Source organism: Miniopterus schreibersii (genome assembly GCF_964146895.1).
Source record: "Miniopterus schreibersii genome assembly, chromosome: 2".
NCBI lineage: Eukaryota > Metazoa > Chordata > Mammalia > Chiroptera > Miniopteridae > Miniopterus > Miniopterus schreibersii.
In genome coordinates this window covers 107,593,855-107,612,157 of record NC_138102.1, presented here as the reverse complement: position 1 = coordinate 107,612,157, position 18,303 = coordinate 107,593,855, and the positions used below count along the sequence as shown (strand labels likewise).

Here is an 18,303-nt window from a genome sequence, read left to right as displayed (position 1 = left end):
CCCCAGGGATGTAATTTGTCAGGGCCTGGAGACCTGAGGTTATTTAGAAGCAAGTTACTTATTTTCTAAGGAACTTCACAACTAGAGCTGCAATTTTCTCTTCACCATGTTTATACTACCCTTTCCAGTTTGAAGATCCTTACTGGAGATAGAGAAGATGGAAGTCAGGTAGGAGTTGAATAGTTCTGCTTGTATCTGTCATCTGCTAGCATTACGCCATCTGCCCTGAGCACTGGCGCTGGCCCTTCCCCATTCTTCCTGCTCAGAACATAGTTGCACAAAGCTCTTTTTGCTGTTCCTGAGCACTTATTGCAAGTCTCAGCTCATTCTGAGCCCCGGCCTTGCTAACACTATGACTACACGCCTGTGACACTCTTTGCTTTTCTCCTCTGGTTCTGTGCCCCTCCTTCTCACTTTTGTAAAGACTCTGAAAAGCCAAGAGTGCTGGAGGGCTTCCTCTGCTGGCTCAGGGTCTTCCCTTTGCTTCCTAGTCAGCATCGCCAGATACTGTATTGTCAGAGTTTAATTTGGGAAAGAGTGTTTCTTTAATAACCTTCTGTCCTCTTATCCTTTAAAAAATAAAACAACAACAAAATAAAACAAAACAGAACAATAACAAAACCTCTGCAGGCTTGTTTTCTATCACAGATGCAATAAGGTGTGACAAGCAACTGGTACTGTGCATGTAGGCTCATACAGTCAACTGTCCTAGAAACACTTGAGAAACGATTTTTTAAAATGTTGCTTAATTTGTTTCAAATAAGAATGCAGAGGAGCTGTTTCTTTCCAGTTTGTTGTGCAACGAGAAAGAGAGGAGAAGGCAGAGATTAAAGAAAGAGGGGAAATTAACATTGAGTGCCAATTCCATTATTTCATTTAATCTTCATGTCAATCCTGGAAACACTTTCCTGATTTTAGAGATGGAAAAATTAAGCTTAGGTTAAGTAACCTGAAATAACTTTGTTTGTGATCTAATAGGTAGAGAGCCCAGAGTCCAACTCAGTCAGTATGATTCTACTCCTCATGCTTTGGTAGGTAAGCTACTCGCAGGAATACTCAGCCTAGAGATGGGTTTTCTGGACCACACAGCATTTTAAAAACTTTGAATATATTGCCAACATTTACAATTTAGAAGATTTTACATCAAATTTCAGATCTCCAGCTTCTTAAAAAATCTCTGGACTCAACATTTCCCCCAATGGCAACCATTGGCCAAGCTGAAGAGCGGCGATCACTTTCCATCCCTCTCTAGGTTTCCATATCTGAGCCTCTCCCTTCATTTACATTCCCTACTGGGTCTTGCTAGGTATTGAAGTTTGCAATGCCCTAGGCCATGTTGCTGTGCCACTGTTTTTCCTGGTTTCAGAGAGAAAGTCCTCTGCCACATGGAAAAGAAGGGAGCAGAGGTTATGAAAAGCACAGATGTGTCTCTTACACTCAGTTCAGCCTTACTATTCCCTTGGAAATGGAGCTCCCAGAAACTCAAGAGGTTCAGAAAAGAATTTGCTTATTTTATTGAGCTTGTCCCAGGCTTCTCCATTCCCACTAAAGTTCTCACTTTTTGTACTGTGTTTCTTAAACCACAGAGTCTAGCAAGCATATCATTTTAGACCTTAAAACCTCTAAGAATGGGCAACAAAGTTCCTTCCTATGGCTGTTTGAACAGTGGTCTCAGGCATGACCAAAGCCCATGTTCTCCCAGAATCTCTGGCTAAGCCAGCCACTGGGGCTGGACACTTCTAACAGAACATTAAAAATATACAAAGCTGGATGGACCGAAGACTGGAGGAACCTAGGCTGGGAATCAGGAAGTGTGCCTCTTAGTCTTGTCCTGTTACTGTAAGGATACTGGTATGCAGAATATTATAGTAATGCAGACCTGGGGAGGTAAGTCCCAAACCAGGGCTGCTGGTACGAATGAAGGCTGTAGGAGGAATCTGAATGTCATTCTAAGGGAGAGAGCCACCCAGCCGTTCAGTCAGTCATTCGATATGTACTTATCATGTGTCCATTATACATCTGACACGCTGACATGAGGATTCGGAAGTGAACGAGACAGACAGAAATCCCTGCCATCGTGGAACTTACATTTCAGCAGGGAAAGACAGGCCATTGAAAAAAATAATCCAAAAGTAAAAACTGGGAAAAAGAGTAAGACAAACTCTCTCTCTCTCTCTCTCTCCCTCTCTCCCTCCCTCCCTCTCTCTCTCTCTCTCTCTCTCTCTCTCTATATATATATATATATATATATATATATATATATATATATATATATATATATACGCATTCAGGTGAGAGAGTTAGGGAGCTCTGAGGCCAGACCAGGAGAGGAGGATATTTAAATAGAGTAGGTGAAGCCTCCTCACCAGGAAGGTGATGTCTGAATACAGACCTGAAGCAAGCAAAGAAGCGAGGAAGCCATGCGGATGTTTCGGGAAAAGCATCAGGCAGAGGGAAGAGCAAGCGCAGGCCCTGAGGTGGCAGCACAGCTGCAGTGCAGTAGGCAAGGAGAAAGCGGTTGGAAACGGGGTGGGACAGGCAACAGGACCCTGGAGGAACTTGCGGGCCACTGTAAACACTTTGACTTTTGCTCTGATTGTCATGGGAGGCAGGGAAGTGACATGATCAGACTTACACTTGACAGGAGCTCCCTGAGAGCTCAGTGGAGAACAGACTGTAGGCAGCAAGGAGACCATTAGGAGGCTATGACGTGGTGGTGGACTAAGCAGGTAGCCTTAGAAGTGGTGAGATGTGGTTATATTGTGTACATATTTTGAAGGTAAAGAGAATGGGATTTGCAGATGGATCAAAACAGAGTATGAGAGGAGAAAGGTAGGACTGCAAGATTCTACCCCAACCAACCAGAATAATACCATTAACTGAGGTGGGGAAGGCTGTGGAAAGAATGGTATAAAGGTGAGATAGGTGATACAGAGTGACAGAAGCTTAGTTACAGCAGATCTCATCAACAAGCTAAAAATGGGGGTGAGCAAGAAAGGGAAAACTCAGAGACAGGTCCAAAGGCCCATAGAGAGGCTGGTAAAGGGTAGATATATGTAGTTCCAGTAACTGAATCCGAGAGGATACCAAGTGGAGGCACCTTTTAAACCATGAGACAGAGTAGACCTGAGAGCAACAATTAGAAATGAAGACTGTGGGGGTCGCCATCACAGCTGGTGGCAAAAAAAAAAAAGATTGGATGAATTCACTGAGAGAGAGAAAGAGAGAGAGGGGGAGGGAGGGAGAGAGAGACCAAGGAGTGGTTCTGCAGGACACCCATGCCCAGGGAGCATATCTGCATGTGTGTTGGTTGGGGTGGGAGAGGCAGCAAAGACAGGAAAAGATCATTGCTTTACTTGTCAGTTCATGCCTACTTTCTTGCCCAAAGAGGTAAAGACAACTGAGCATGCAAGAGAGGATGGAGTGGAGAGCATTTCCTGAAGGAAGGAACCATCAGCGAGACCACCAGCTTCAAGAAGGCCAGGGGGGTAGGGGGAGTGGTGGCTTAGTAAAGTCACCAGATTTAAGAAGGAAGTCACTGGCTTTCAGGGGAACAGTTAGTTACAATAGAGGAAGTTGGGCAGATGCCCAGTTGCAGGGGCATAAGATATGATTAAAGAAATTAAAACCTTACAATGCCTCTAAGGACCAAGCAAAACATTTAAGGGAGTTCTAGGATGACATCAGAAGAGGGACCCAAGGAGAGGGAGAGACCTCAGAGAGGAAGGAGCAAGAGCCCCTGGAGGCTGTGGTGTGCTCACAGGGTTCTCAGGGGATTTCTGTCTAGGCCTCTTTTGAGCATAGCTGGAAGCTCCAAGGAGCAGTAGAAAGACATTTCAAGACCTTTCATTTGTCCCATAGCCTCCTGGCAAGATTATACATTAAGGAAATGAGAAAAGGAGATGTATTGTGCCCTAAAATCCCCTACATCTGTCTAGGTGGAGCTTCTGTGGCTGGGAGGAGACAGTGTGAAGCAGAACATGTAGATACTGAGTCTATGTTGCTTCCCTCATTCTCTTATTTACTTTTCCACATGTCTCCAAGACTGCATATAAATGTGTGTCTCTGCAGGGTGTTCTAACAGGGTTCTACTCAACACAAGAAGTCCAAGAGTTTCCTCTTGGAGGCAGAGCCTTCAGGGCTGGAACCTGCACATTTGGGGAATAACAAAGCATTGTGCTTTGGATCCTAAACCATCCTCCTAGTGCCACCTTACAAAGGCCTTCATGGACACTCAGAGCCCAAAACTGCAGCCACAGAAGAAGAGTAGAGACTCATGCCCTCTCCCATTTATTCCCCTTGTGCTCTTAGGGAAGGTCTCATGAAGCCTTTAGAGATAAAGCAGCAGTGACAATTTTTACTCTGGAAAGACTTTTTCTTTATATTTTAAAGATACATGTATTTATTTATTATACATTAATAAATTTATTAAATAATACATTAAAGTTTAAAAGATCACCTCTCCACTTAAGGCAAAGTCATTTTCATGTAATAAAACAGATATTGCTGAGTATTTGATATATGCCAGTCACTGGGCCGCACGCTTGACATGCATGATCACATTTAATCTCCAAAACAAATTGATGAGGAAGGTATTTACTGTTCCTATTTTATAGATGCAGAAAGGGAAGGTCAGAGACATTCATGGGTCCAAGCCCAAGAGCTGGTAAATGGCAAAGCCTGGGTCCCATTTCCAATTTGCTCCCCAGCACTCATGTGTCCACAGCATTGGAATCTCCTGACGGTATTTGATGAGCATTTTTTTATATGCTGACTTACCCTCACCCACCCCCTTCGTTGTGGTAAGAGGTTTCCCAGTAGGAAGATCTTTGGGAAGTCCTCCAACCCATCCCTTTTCCTCCTGTACCAAAGAGGCCCCAGTACCAAGGGAGCTTGGACACCTCTGCATTCCTCAGGGCACTGGGAGTCTCTGAGGGTAGGAGGAAGCAGAGATGGAAATGGAGGCTGGGCCTCCTGTTGGTGGGAGGCAGGATGTGAAGCTCAGAGGCTCACAAACAGGCCCAGGTCACACTTCCTGCTCCAGGTTCGCAGGGGCCCTTACTAAAAGTGTGACCTTGCACAAGTGACTAGACTCCCTGGGCCTCCATTTTCTCAGGTAGAAGGAGGGGGTGATCTCTCCCTTTTCCCTGGGGGGTTCAGCAGAAGACTGGGGAGGAAAGGAGGTTGCCCCCCCTTCATCAGAGACCAGGCCTGAAGAGAGACGTTGTGGGGCAGCCACGGTTCCGGCAAAGCGCTGGTCTGGAATTTACTACCGGATGAAGGCTGGGGCAGGGAGGTTGCAGGTCAGGGGTTCAGGCATGTGAAGGATAAGGTTGGCTTCACAAGCATAGGATTTCCCAAGGAAAGTACTTCCTTGACTTGAAATGACAAGGTTAGAGAGTGCTCTTAGGTGGTGCAATTTCTGGATGACTGTTAGTTCAAAGGATCTGGGGGCAGGAGTGTATGTTCTCACGCCAGCAATGCATGTAGCTTGGCTGCTGCTTCACACACTTTTACTTTTGCTTTCCTGTAAGGAGTTCCAGTGTTATCATTATGTTTAGCAGTTATAAACACTCCCGTTTATTACAAGCTTACTAAGTACTGGCTTTACATATATTTGCCTGGCAAATTTGTGCTTATCACCCCAACCAGAGCTATGAAAGCTCTACAAACACTGCCTTTGGGACCTGGAAGTGACTTGTTAGTTTGCAGCTTTCATAATAACACTATGAGATTCGGCCTCTCAGTTCCTGATTTTTTCCTGGTGATTGAAGACAACTCCAAGTCATTGGCAGTGATCGCCAGGAAAGTTAGTGAGCCTCTTCCCACGGGTGTGGGCGGTTTCGGGAGCAGGGAGAAGGGCAAGTGTTTGCGAGTGCTGTGCAGGAACAAAGACGTTCACTTCCTTCTCATTCTACTAGGCCCTTGGCCACAGTGGACACACAAATCAACGTTATAGCTTCTCAGACCACACAGTCATCATCTGTTTATTGGGTGGTCTCTCTGCTAAGACCTTGAACTTCTTGTGACCAATCTATGTATTTTTTCTTGATCTCCACATCCCTAACGCCTGTGTCCCAAACACAGGAGCTGGTTCATGGAGATTCTCAGTTTATGTTGAACACACGAATGCCTCTTCATCTCAGCTCCATTTCTGACATGCTCTGTGAGCTTATGAGTAGCTCATTTTTGGGAAGACTATATTTTTCTTCTATTACAATCTCATCACAAGTCTTTTCTCACAACAATAGTACTTTCATGACAGTGGTGTGATTCCAAACTGTTTTGTTAAGATTACTCATTTATAACTTATAACTTACTATGAACAAGTATTTCACACATGTTGGTGGGAAAGACCAACCCTCCCTTTCCACATGCTAACATATTTACACAATCTGTGTTTGCTGGCATGTATACCTGGTAGGATGCAGAACAAACAAAAGTAGTTTCTCCATTACTAAGAAATGTAACTATGCCATTTATTAGATAAAATGTCAATCTGACTTCCAACCCAAAGCTTTAGGCTGTGTTGGCCAATACAGGAAAGGTTAAATTAGCATGTGACAGGCATCCTGAGTCACACTTGATCCTGAACCAATTAGTGATTTTGTACATTTAGCAACAACTTTTCTCACCTCTTTCTTTTTTCTCTCTCTCTTTTTTTACAAGTCAGAAAATCAGGTTTGTTTTGTTTTGTTTTTAATCTCTAATACTCTGCCATGTATTTCTAGCGGGTGCTGATGGTCACCTGCCATACTCGCAACCAGGTTGTCGAAGTACCCAGCAAAGAGAGTCTGGCCAACAGCAGACCAGGCCAGAGAGGTGCTTGGGGATGGCTCTGCCTTGCTGCTGGTACTGATAACTTCTTGCTTCAATTCATCTGCAATGATCTTGCCCTCCAAGTCCCAGATCTTGATGCGGGGGTCTCACATCTCTTATCTGTGCTAGCGTAGGGAGAAAAGTGAGCTAGTTTTTACTACATTATCAATTGCATTCTCAAATTTATTTCTTATCTTAAAATGAAATGCTTTCTAGTATTAAGCTGCCTGAGTTCATCCTTTTAAGACTCCTAAGAAGAAAAAGAAACTTCCACATATTAGATAATTACCTAAATGATTTAAGTAGGAAAAGCTGACAATGGCTTGGAATTCATTTAACATCCTGCCAGGGTTTATTGAGTATCCCCTAGACAGACGGTGCTCAACAAGGGGAGGGAAAAGAGCAGGAGGGAGGGACCCTAAACGTGTAAATCAATAACAATACAATGCAAGAACACACCCAAATGCCAAAGGGATTATTGAGATTAAGTGTCAGATGATCTGCACTGAATGCAACGGAAATTTAGGGAAAGGAGCACACTGTGTCTGAAAGCCCAAAAGAATCATAATCTGACTGAGAGGTGGCTGGGATAACATTTTATCTTAGGGCAGGGACCTCAGAAAAGGAGAGAGCAAAATGCACATGGAAGAATGACTAGGTCCTTCTGAAGAGAGAGAAGTATGTATGTACCCACGAGGAGGAGGAAATAAACCTAGATGACATGTCAGGGCCAGATAGCGTTGGACTCTGAGTGGCACGCTAAGGTGTTTGGATTCTAAACCAAAACGTATCTTCAAAATTTAAAAAGGGTAGAACAGATCTTATTGAGAGGAACTGAAAGCCAAGTTTAAATGAGAAAAGCTAGTAAGAAAATGTTAGATTATTTAAAACATAGACATCAGACCTTCAAAGGACCTTCAGCTTTGTCTGGTCCAAATGCCTTATTTCACAAATTTTAAATTTAAGCTAAAATAAAATCAAAACCTGCCCAAGCACACTAAGATAGTAAATGGCAAAGCCAGACCTAGAAACTAGTGTGGTGTTCTTTTCACACACCCCCCCCCCCTTAATAAATTCAAATCTCCAGACTTAGACAAATCACAACCAGGTTGCTCAAAGAAGTCCCAGAGCCGGTGTCAATAATCTTTGAAAAAGCACGGAGAATAGAACTGTTGACAGACAAGAGAAGAACAAAGTTGTCCCGATTCTCATGAAGAGGGAAAAAGGGCATATTATAAAAACTATAAGCCAGTCAGCCTGACAATTATCCTGGCAGAATTCTAGAACAGAATTTTAAAAAGCTATTTACTCCACAAACATTATTATAATAATAGAAACGAAGGGGGAAATAACCCACAATTTCACCACTTTAACCCATCAACTGAACAGATTATTAAGTAGACTCTTTGTCAGTCTTTAGAAAAGCAAAGATCACTCAGAGCCAACCCGAAATCTCAGAAAACAAAACATGTCTTCATTTATTCCTTTTTTGATAGGGATATTAGACTGGTAAAAAGAAGAGGCACCAAAACCATACTTGCTTTCAGCATGGCTTTTGACAAGATCTATCATAATCACCTCATGGATAAGACATGAATTGGCTTAGAGCCAGTGGGTGCAACCATGGCTGGGGTAAGAGCTATACTTACAAAGCGCTGTCTAGCCTGAAGAGCAACTACAATGGTGAGCCATGGAGATATCTCTTACACTTCTCTGGTAGTATTTTTGTCTGTGTCTTAAAGGAGATGCTTATCAGATTTTCATTTGATGGAGAAGGAAGGATAGCTAATATGAGGGATATTATTACTACTAATAATAATGACAGACACTGAGTACTTGCTATGTGGCATGGATTGTGCTAAATGTACTTTTTCCACAAAATTATTACATGTAAATTGTAGCTCCCTCTAAGGCAGGTAGTAATATTTTCTCCATTTTAGAGATGAGGAAACTGATGTTTTAAGAGATGAAATAATTTGTTCATGATGACACAGCTTATGAGGGGAGGAACAAAATTCTAAATCCAGTATGTCTGGTGCCAGAGTCTGAACTAAGCAAGTCTAAGTAATTTTGACAGACCATGACATCATAGGGCTTAACATGTGCACTTTAATTCTAAAAATTAATTACATGTACAAGGATTGGGCTGATCTGACCTATCCATCCACATGAATGATCTGGGAGTTTTAGGTGACCGAAAGACTCCAAAGGGAAAACAATGAAGAGAGTTAATAAAATTTTGGTTTTATTAATAGACTCAGAGTATTTAAATAAAGACAGCCAACGGTCTGCTGGCGGTGCAATCAGAACACACTTTTAAGACCAATCAGAGAATGTTAACCAGATAGATCTGGAAACCTTGTTATATGAAAAACAGGTGAAGAAACGAATGCTACTTTGGACTGAGGTGGCCTAAGCCATCACGTATTTAAGGAATAGTCAGGTTTCAAAAAGGCAGTGTCTTCTGCATTCTTCCTCTAAAAGGAAGAATGGGGATATATGAGTGGAAGTTATATGGAGCCACACTTGGGCTCAACCTAAGAAAGGACTTTCTAACTATTGGAACTGTCTAGAAATATAATGGGCTCCTTCTCTGGGTGGTCAGTTTGCTGTTACCACAAGCGTCTAAGAGCCTGAGCAAGCTCTTGTTAATGTGAAGGAGATTGCCAAGTGAGCTGGAAGACAGGCCACGCATGCTTTATTCCAAATCCAAAGATTCTGAAACTTAACTTAAATATTAGCTTATTAGAACTTGGTTAATGGTTAAAATTCAAATAGTGAATTATTCATCAACTGATATCAAATAATCTTCAAACAGGTCCAAATATGTTAAATCAATATGGTTTGCTGGGAACAGGGGAGTTCCTACTTTAATTCCTGATTTAATTTGAAGTTATCTGAATTCATAGCTGCCTGATCTAACTAACTGGCAAAGACCCATCCATATCAGAGTAAGAATCTAAAACATATCACCTTTGATTATAGTACACAGTGATGTCTCCTGATCACTCATCTCTGTTTTTTGACACTACATGTTGAAGAGTTGTATTTCTTTATAAATACCTTTACTGCTTTTACTCAGTGTTAACCATTTGGTTGATTTAGGGTAAAGGAGTACAACGAGATTATTGCTACTCCAGAAAACTATGCTGAAGTGTGCTTGACAAAAGCTATCTCCCCCATCCAGAAACAAAGGAATTCTCTGGCTTATTAGACAGTTTGTGCTCATATCTTTTTTTAAGTCAGAGCCTATCTTCCCTGTGTGCCAGCGCCATCTAGTGATGAAATAAGCACATTTTTTCAGCCAGGGAGAAAATCCCAGTTTCTGACAATTTATTAGGGATCACTATTCCTTTCTGCACCCCAGAATAATTGGAAGAAACCTCTGAGGGGGATGGAAATACTTATTATCTCTGTATAATCCAGCAAGGCCTTCCCAAAGATCCTAACCAGAGATAATGATTTTTAGTTTAGTTCCCTGAAAGCATTAATCCAGGAGGCGAGGGCTGAAATCTTCCTAGATTAATGAAATTAAATCCTCCCAGAACAAATGAAAATAATTAAGTGGGAGGGATCACAGTGACTTTTCCTTTCTATTTCCTTTTAGTTTCAGTTCTAACACATGGAAGTTTAAGACATACAACGGCATGAGATTAGACACCTGTGGAGATGCTCAGAAATAGCCTTAGGGAGTGGGGATGGCTCTGAAATGAAAGGATGAGATAGAAAAATGCATGAGTACCCTATGAAAGAGGGTAAGAACTTAATTTTTTTTAGGGCAATGATTTTTGACAAGTCATTGCTAGGTAGATCTTGTGTTAACTCCATGCTAATAATGAAACTTGTCTTAAAATCATTCCATATTCAATCTACTGGGCAATGAAGAGAAAGATACTATATGCATTCCTGTACTAGTTTTAGGGTTACTCAGGATTGGGGATAACGTTAAGGATATTCTATCAAATAAAAATATTATAAGCATGAGACAGGTGTCCTAAAGACTAAATTTAGATGGAGGGGGTTGAACTGGATGATCCCTAAGATCCCTTTTCTCCTCTGAGAGTTTCTTACTCTGTGACTTGAGGCCATCCACAGATGAATAATGAGTGGCTCTGTGTCAGGGAATCCTGCCCAAAGGACCAAGGGGTTGGCAGAGTAACAGACTTTGTCTCTTTAGTTTCACAGGTGAGTCAAAGCCAGGTGATGTGGACCACAGGTCAGATCATTCATTATTCTCAGCTGCTTCCTGTCCCTTGCATTCTTCGGATGGTTTACATATTTACTTCATATTTTTGTCAAGCCTTACATGTGGCTCTCCTTTTAGTCCTCTCCAGTAAATGAAAAGCTCTTCAAAGGCAGGGAATTTATCTTTTGCCTCTAGTATCTCTGGGCATCTTAGCACTAACATGTGAGCCCAGCATCTCATTTGTCCCATTATGACACCAAACCCTGGACTGTGAGACCTGGCATTGACCTGGTCCCATTATCTCATCTTTTTGATGTGAAACTTAAGCCCCCAAATGGGATGTGACTTCCTAAATATCACTCAGCTAGTTAGAGCTTGGATCAACCCGAGTCTCCTGACTGTCCGATGTTAGCATGGCACCTCAAGCTTCTCTCCCTTAATGGCAGGGACCATGTGCCCCACCCCCACCCCCAGCTGGAAGCAGGTAGCTGTAAGCAAGCAACTTTCAAACAGTATGTGACTACTGCCTTCTCATGTACGTGAATATTTCCTTCTACTACATAATGTATATATATTTTAAAAAATATGTCTTTATTGATTTTAGAGAGAGGAAGGGAGAGGGAGAGAGAGAGAGAAACATCAGTGATGGAAGAGTCATTGATCGGCTGCCTCCCACACGCCCCCTACTGGGGATCGAGCCCGCAACCCAGGCATGTGCCTTGACTGGCAATTGAACGGTGATCTCCTGGATCATAGGTCGATGTTCAACCACTGAGCCATGCTGGCTGGGCTATATATGCTTAACATTAAAATGTTAGATTTTCTATTCAGGAAAATTGGTACTGAAGGTATAATGGGAGAGTCATTTACTTTCCTTGGCATAATGCTGTAAGCCTTGGAGTCAAAACAAAGTTGTAACTTTGGTTGGAGGCTCGGAGTTCAGGAATGGTGAACATCTTTCTGAATGTGGTTCTGGGCCCCTGAAGCTATGTGAAGAAGGAAAGAGGTCAGAAGGAGGGTAAACAAGGGAGGTGAAAGCCAACATCTTATCTATTTAAAAAATTGTTCTAACAGCTTTATTAAGATATAATTCACATACTGTACAATTCCTCCATTTAAAGTGTGTAATTCAATGGCTTTTAGTATAAAAAAGTTTGTGTCTTAAGAAAACTGGACACAGAGGGAACTGGTGACCATCGTGTTAGAAACACTGCCAATAGTGCCTTTTGGAGTAGAAGGAAAGACAATATCTAGTTTTAAAATTCAATTTATGCTGTGTCCTTACCCCTAGTCACGTGCGCCCCTCCACTGCTCCCCAGCTTCCCCTCCCAAACGGAACCAAAGCTCCATCCACAGACATTTACTTGGGCAGAAGCAATAGATCCCAGTGATAAACTTGCAGGAAAAAAAGCAGTTCTTGAGTTGGTGGGAGAAGGGAGCAAAGGGCCAGGGGGAGGGTTATAGGTGGCAAAGCAGTGAGCAACACTGCTTTTTTAAAAAGAAAAACATGAGTTTATCCTAGGACAGTACTTGAATTCCAGTTGCAACTGGGTAGTCTGGGCTGGTATGAGAAGTAGATGGGTTGAAGCCACATTGAGATAAGGCATAGAGTAGTGATTAGGAGCACCAGCTCTGAAGCCAGGCACCGAGGTTTGGATCTTTGCTCTTTGGCCAAGTAGGGGGTCATAAGAGCAGCCCTTTACAGGGTTGCTGTGAGAATTATATTTGCTAATGTATATAAAGAACTTACAACATTGTCAGGCACATACTTGGTGCCATGTAGTTTTTAATTGTACATCTCCTCTGCACTTTATTCTCCACACACACACTCCTTAGGGACTTTGTACAGCTGTTACCTTTGCATGGAATGCTCTTTGCCCAGATATCCATTAAGCTTGCTCCCTTACCTTCTCCAGATCTTACTTCATGTTACCTTCTCAATGAGGACCATCCTGACTACTCTCAATATCCCTTACTTGATCTGTTTTTCTCTATACTTCTTAGTACCTTATAACATCTCTACAATGCTTGTTACATTACATTACCTGTTTCTCCCCACTCCCAGCCTAAGGCCACCCCTACCCCCCAGCACAAAAACTCCACACAGGCAGGAATTTTTCTCTATTTTGTTCACGGATATATCCTAAGAGGCTAGAGATAGCGCCTGGAACATGGAGGGTGCTTACTAAATATGTGTTGAGTGAAGAATGGGAGAGTAATTCATAGTAGATAATTTGCTGTAACTTCTTGATCCCCCAGATGTGCTCATAAGGAAAAGGCGAAAGGCCCACACGTCTGGAATGACCTAAGTGCAAACAGTACACCACCGGCTGCCCTTTCCACCTCCTTAGGCTTTTACTTGCCTCCCTCTCTCTTAATTTTGAAAATTTCTTCTGGAAGTGTTTTCCTGCTTTCTGCTTTTAGCCTCAAAGCTTCTCACACTCTTTTCCAAGTCATTTCTGTTGTCCTTTTCCAGATCTCTCCTATTAAGTCCCTTTCTACCATGTGATGACCAAAACCCTAGTGTGGCATTCCTAGAAGGAAAGCCTCAGCCAGGAATGTCACCGCTCCAGAGCCTTTTCAGAACTCCATCCTCTAATTAGGATGGCCACACATCTCAGCTGCTGCTTTTGACTGCTGCTGTGAGCTGCATGCTGATGCCCATCATTGTGCCTAGATAATTTCCTTGAGCAGCTAAAACTAATAATCAGTAGTATTTTCAATAGAGCCTTTCCATTTAATGCGGGTGAGTTAGTTAGCACTTCTTTTTTTTTTTTGGTTGAATTTAGTTCCTCATCATGTTTCCTAATTAGGAAGATTTACAGGATTCATTTTGATTTTTTGAAAAATTCCTTCCCAGGAATGCTTATCTCGGCTTCAGCAAATGTTTCATCTGTGGATTTCACCTCTTAATTCTTGCTGGGTTGTTAACATGTCAGACTTCAGCAGCAGGGCTCTTCTGGGGCTGCCTCATCACTGGCTGTTTCAGACTGAGGCTGGGTCTTTATATTCAAAGCTGATGAGCACAAATGAAGCTTTCTCCCCTTACTCCTGTACCCATCTCTCCTTTTGCGCCTTCTTCAGGTCTCCTGCCTCTCCTTTCTGCTGAATCCAGCCCGCCTTCAATATGCATTCCTAGTGCTCCATTTCTAGCTGTAAATGTGGCCTTTAAAAATCAAAACAATTACGAAAATAACATTAAAATAATATGTACTATTTCCTGTGCCTTACCACTTACTTGGTCCTCTTTTCTCCTTCTATTGTCCTAATGGGAGATTGACCCCCTGTTCTCTGATTATTTGCACGCTTTCCAGTGACAGTTCTCCTCTGCTCCTCCTTTTTCTCCTTTCCCCTGAGGCATTTCCTCCCACCCTGTCTGGTCTTCAAAGAGCTAATAAACTCCACCAGGTGGGAGTGGGGCTGCAATGGCCCAGGATACCAGGGCAGGATTTAGCATGAGTTAAGATATCTCCACCCAGAACACACACAGAAACCATGAAAGATAAAGTAAAATGTTTTCCATTGGTTTGGTTTTCCTGAGAAAACTAGTGACCATGGTCAGTATGCATAGTTTCTACTCTGTGGCACTTTGCCCAGACTATGATGCAGAGGGAAGCATTCCCAGTGCCAGACTCTGTAATAAGCAACATTTCAGGCATTACATGCAGAGAGTAATCTATTGAAAGACTGAGAGACTGAGCCCCAATGACTGAGCCCACCCTTGAGAAAGGTATGGGAGAGAGCAGTGAAGGTGTTTTCTATAAGGATATTTTAGAAGTCACAGATCCATTACATTTCCTCAGCAAAATAAGAGGTAGATTATCCTTAGTGCAAACCTAAACATGTATAGAGCCCAGGCAGGTCATTTAAATGAGGATGAGCAATACTGAACTGCTAACTCAGGTAAACCTGAGAGCGCCTTCCTAGTCTAAATGGGCCTGGAGGATTTGGCCAGTTGTTGGCATATGAGAATACAGGTCTACGGGAAGCTGGAGACCCATAACATTTAATGTGAAGTTTCTCAGTTAAAAAAAAAATTTAAATACTCTGTGTGTGCTAAAGTTCATTAGCTATCAGTTTGTGTCCCGAGGTCTATATGATCATTAAGGCCCTTTCCCACACTTGCTCTATAAGTGGTTTTAAATCAAGAATAAGAAAAAATTATCTAAAATTTCCATAGCTATTATCAGTTTTTGAAATCTGTTTCCTCTATATTACTTTGGGACATAGCATTATATTTTAAAAGGTTATCCACCTGCTATATTCCAAACCAGCTGTGTTCTCTCCATCTCTTTCTGTGACCACCCCAAGTCTTCAAGAAAATGAAGTAGAGGCCCAACCCTACAAAAGGTTGAGGCTCTGATCCTAATCCTTCCGGTTAAACTTGCTTTGTAAAAATCCACTCCATCTTTGATGAAGAGCTAATTCCTAAATTACTTAAACTGTTGCTGTTCCCTTAACAAAACTTGCCAAAGACAATCACAAAAAACACCATTTACAACGGACCAATGTCATTAATTACAACTAAATTTTAATCCTAAATAAAAGATTAGCCCTGGCCAGGTAGCTCAGTTGGTTGGAGCATCATCCCAATATTCCAAGGTTGAGGGTTCGATCCCCAGTCAGGGCACATACAAGAATCAACCAATGAATGCATAAAGAAGTGGATCAACAAATCGATGTTTCTCCCTCTTCCTCTCTCTCTCTCAAATAAGTAAAAAGTAAATAAGAGATTAACAGATTGAGCCCAGGAGTGTATTCAAAGAATAATGAATACGCGATGAAGCAGAGTTTATTTCAAGGACGTAAGGATGGGTCGAACATTAGGAAATCTACTAGTATATATTTCATTATATTAGTAAGTCAGAGTAAAAAATGAATATAGTAATAGAGTTTATGAGAAAATTGATTAAATTTAACATTCTTTACCAATTAAAAGCTATAGTAAACTAGGAATGGAAGAAAATTTCTTTAAAGATGATAGTGTATTTAAAGAATATCTAGCACCGACTAGGGGCAAATGTTTTTCTTATTGCATTAAAGACCAAATGTCCATTATTTCTTCAAAACTTTTCTGAGGTTTTGGCCAATGCAATAAGGAGATAGAAAACTGCATTATCTGTAGGTCATATTGTTGCTGGAAAGGGGATGGCCCTGAGCAGATCTGCCTAGGGCTGGCTGGTAGCGTGTGGGTTCTTGACTTGGTGCAGGAAATATTTCACAACGAGTCCAGGTGATTTTGAGGGCATGGTTATTAAAGCTGGGGACAGTGAGACAAGGAAGGGCTTAGCATAGAAGAACCAACAGGAGGGACCTAGGCAGGCTGCTTTGGCTCTCTGGAAATGTTATAGGAAAGAACTCAGCCTAGGCACGGCTGCTTTGGCTCACTGAGAAGCCAGAGAAAAGGAGGCCTTGGAGACAGGTCCAGGGGGTTAGCCCAGGATGAGCTGTTGTTGTCCATTGCTCCTCTGGTGGCAAGTTTCCCGGGGTCTCTTAGAGTTTAGGAGATGCATGCCTGTGGGGGATGAAGAGGGAGAAGGGAAGGGAGAGGGCATGTTCCTGGAGGGGGAGTGCACTCTAGGACCTTTGTTTTGAGGGTTTTTAAAGGCTGGGAGTTTAGGGGAGGTCTTAGGGGAGGATCTCAATAGAATACTCATTGCTTTTAAGCTGAGATGCCAAAATGAGATTTATTCCTTTAACTTCATCTGTACTTGGGTGTGGCTGGCACAAATGCCACTAATTGGATTTCTGCCAGCTATCTCCTTGTGTACGGTGATTTAACCTCTGACTAGGAAGGAAAATGTAAACCATTTACTCTCTTTTTAAAAAATACTTTTGTTTTTTTTAGAGAGAGGAAAGAAGAGGGAGAGAGAGAAACATCTAAGTGAGAGTGACACATCGATTGGCTGCCTCCTGCCTGCTCCCAGCTGAGATTGAACCCACAACCCAGGTATGTGCTCTGACCAGGAATCGAACTGGCAACCTTTCGGTGCATGGGATGATGCCAAGCCAACAGAGCCACACTGACCATGGCTAAACAATTTACTCTTAAGTGTCCTTGGTTTAGGGAAGATTGGACTTACTAGATAGCTGTAAATTGCTTGGCCATTTAACTATGCCTCAATTTCCCTACTGACTTGCCAAAGGATTTTTCTAGCTTCTTACTATCCTGCCTCAATATAATTATTGACGTAAAATTCACAGGCAACAGCTGACAAGCTACTAGGACTAATAAGACATTTTCACAGGCGGTACAATACAAGATTACACAAAAACCAGTTTTCCCCATTCACAGTAACAACAAAAGCTATAAAATATCTAGCAACTTCACAAGAATTGTGCAAATCTATGTGAAATTTTTGTGTGTGTATTTAAAGATATAAGACCTGAATACATGAAGAGATAGGTGTGTTCCTGAATAAGATTTTGAAATTTTTGAAACAGAATGAGGGGACTTGCTTTATGAGAGAGGAAATATATTACAAAGTTATAATAAGTGTGGCATAACATAGGAATTAGCTGATAGCTAAAAGAATAGATGAGAATGTTCAGAAACAGATACACACAAATTTAGTTTTTGATTAATGGTGGCACTTTAAAGTAGTGGGGAAAGAATAGATTACTCATTAAGTGATATTGGGGCAACTAGTTAACCATTTGGCAAAATAAAGTGAAAAAACGTAAAATGAAGATCCCTATCTCAATCCATTTATAATAAATGAGAGACTGCACATTTACATACTATTTTTGAGGGTAGTTTGGCAATATGCATCAAAATTACCCTGTACTTGCCATGCTACCTATAAACCATATTGCACCTTTTTATTTATCTAAATTACTTACTTTTTGTTTTTTCTTTAGACTCATGAGGGCATGGACTAAGCACAGTGTCTGGCAAACAGCCGTCACTTATTGAGCTCTTTCTGTATGCCAGATACCGTGCTAGGTACTTTAAATGATGTCACTACACCCTTAGGTAGATACTAGTCTCATCTCCATTCAGAAGATGAGGAAACGGATTGTGAAGCTTGTCCCGAACGCCAGTGGCTGCACTGGGATCAATTCCCAGGCCTGTCTGGCTCTTGGCCACTACACTCAATACACGGTGACCGGTAACTATCGAAGGAAATACAACCAACCGTGGCTCGAGGACCTCTTGATGGGGATGTTGCCGAGACTGAGCCTTAGAAGGGTGGGTGGACTAGAAGCCGGTTAAGCTCCTTCACAGGCAGGACACTTGCAGGCTCCTCGCGTTACCACCCGCCCGGCCAGCCAGGAAGGGAGAGGCAGGGGCGGGC

The 18,303-nt window shown here is 42.1% G+C and overlaps 1 long non-coding RNA gene across 2 annotated transcripts; it reads right to left on the bottom strand.

Moving 5' to 3' along the window:
- Positions 1 to 11,514: 11,514 nt before the first annotated feature.
- On the bottom strand, positions 11,515 to 18,275 carry LOC308553162. 2 transcript variants are annotated; one of them, XR_013998193.1, is made up of 3 exons: positions 18,145 to 18,275; positions 12,291 to 14,171; positions 11,515 to 11,991 (listed from the first exon to the last, which is right to left on the bottom strand). It is a non-coding gene; the product is annotated as an uncharacterized lncRNA (long non-coding RNA). The 2 variants fall into 2 exon arrangements; XR_013998194.1 differs by lacking the exon at positions 11,515 to 11,991 and having other exon boundaries at positions 12,066 to 14,171.
- Between the last annotated feature and the right edge of the window lie 28 nt (positions 18,276 to 18,303).